The following is a 2,340-nucleotide window of genomic DNA, read 5'->3' as shown; positions in this document are numbered from 1 at the left end:
GTTCAGTCTGCCCCAAACATCCATCTCTAATAGTTATAGCAAGTGCATCCTCAACGGAATGGATATTTACTTTCATTTTATCCTCCAAGGATACTGTATGTTTACCATGACTGTTACAAACAATTATCCTTTGGGCATTTTGCTGTCGTTTAGGGTGAAGCTGTTCATTTGTCTTGCATATAGGTAGAAGTCCTTCTTTCCTTGACATTCTGTACAAGGCTTTGCTGCTCTTTGACTTAAGGGCAAAGTGCACAGAACATTTTGTGTGTGATCAGTACACAATTGATATGTCTGTTGTTTAGAGAATGGCCAGGCAAAAAGGGAGGAACGCTTTTGCATCTTTAATTGTATAGAAGACGGAATTTCAACAGGCATATCTCATCATGCTCTCTTTTCCACCTGCAGTTGTTTTTTTAAATAGTTAAGGGACCAGGGCTGTGGCATGAAGGAGAGTTACCGGTAGCTCTTGTTGGAGAGCTGTGAACTTTATTCTAAAATACTAATATGTTGGCAAAACTATGATTCATAAAGGTATTTCAGTGCTTTAAGTTGCTTCATTATCTTCCCATTTTATGAGTTCTTTATCATCTGTATGATGATAATAATAATGTACTTTAAAGGAAGCATTGTACACCATTAATCCAATTTATTCATTTCAGTTGCCATTCTCCTGAGTCTGTTGTTATTATTAACTCCCTGTCTCACTGGGTTGCTAATGAGCAAATTCAAACCCTGATTAGAGGATGCAACTGACATGGGCGCATTGGCCAGGAATTCGTTGGGTAAGTGTTAAGACTGATTCGATTCCCCAAATTAACCACATTCATGTAACAAATTACATCTGGATGAGGCACCAAAGGAAACACACTTTCAAATAAAACCGTTTTGTGATTACCTTGCTCCTGCAGCTGGTTCATTTGAGATTAGTCACACTGGTCTTCCAACTCTAGTGGGTTGGGAGCAGCATGAGCTCTACCACCATGCAAATCTATGTTAAAATGTTAAGAAATGGGTCCCCAAAACAATGTCTGGGTTAAAGGTGGGTCCTGGGTGCAACAAAGGTTGAAGATGCCTTGCCTAGACCATAGGTTCTCCTTGTCCATGTTAGTGTGGCAGTACTTCTGTCAATATAATACAATAGTGTGGCAGTACTTCTGTCAATATAACAATTCATTGACAGACTGCTGTCACCATAATAGATTATAGAATTGTAGAGTTGTGCCATATGTTGGTTTAATTGTTGTTAAGGACTCTGCTCTGGGTTCTGTTTGCTGGTTTCTCTTGAATGCAGCTCCTCTTCTGAGGTGGGCAACCACATTTGGCTGTTTCCACTGTGGCCACTGCTGCAGACCTAATGAGGCAGCAATGCAAGCAGGAGAGTTTAGAAGAGGATTATATACCTCGCTATAAAATCCTCTTCTAGGCTTTTTTGCTGGGTTGGAGCCAAATTACTATCTCTCTAGGTCCGGGATGCCTAACTAATGGTCCTCCAGATGCTGTTAGATTACAGCTCTCATTAAACCTGGCCATTGCCCATGCTGGTGGGAGTCCCAGTACATCTGGAAGGCTACAGCTTCTCCCTTCCTGCCCTAGCACCCAAAACAGCCACCATTCCTGAGAGTTCTATTTTGCATTCTTATCAATAAGTATTTGTGGCTCGGTGCTGAATGGAAGGGTTTGTGTGGCGGCCACGGGCAGTGAAAAGAGTCTGCAAATGGCTCCTGGAACATACAGGATGTGATGGCGTCCACTCACTTGCACAGAAACTATTTGGCAAAACAAAAAACCAAAGAAACTGTTTCCCACATAGGAAATATCCCCCCCCAAAAAAATACACTTCCCATGTGAGTCTCCCAGAAGGCCACAGGTGCTGGTGTCCAGGAGGTAGGTTGTTCCATAGAGTGGATGCCACCGTAGAAAAGTCCCACCCACTGGTTGCCATCAAGTTGAAATCTATCACCTTGGGGAAACAATGCTAGAGAGGTCCTGGAGAACAGGAGAGAAAAGGCATGCAATAAGAAGTGGGGGGGGGGATGATTTGTGTAATCAAAGAACAATTTCCCACATGGTTGTCAAGTGCCCGCAAACACCCTGTGCAATGCAGATATACAGAATAAATGTGTAATGTGTTAGGAGTCCTTACAGGGATAATGAAATAAGGATTAATATAGGAGGCAAACGGTGTCCATATGTATGTATGTGTGTGTGTGAAAGAAGTATTCTGTGCATTCTCTTCTTCACTGCAATACTGTGATTTGCACATCCTGGCTGAATGAAGAAGCTGGAAGCATGTGCTGCTTTTGTTGCTTGCCTCTGTGTCGCTGCAGCCTCTGAGTGTTT

Source organism: Podarcis melisellensis (genome assembly GCF_964234715.1).
Source record: "Podarcis melisellensis genome assembly, chromosome: 3".
In the NCBI taxonomy this organism is placed as follows: Eukaryota; Metazoa; Chordata; class Lepidosauria; order Squamata; family Lacertidae; genus Podarcis; species Podarcis melisellensis.
The sequence above is the reverse complement of the archived record's forward strand: the minus strand, read 5'-3'. Positions refer to the sequence as shown.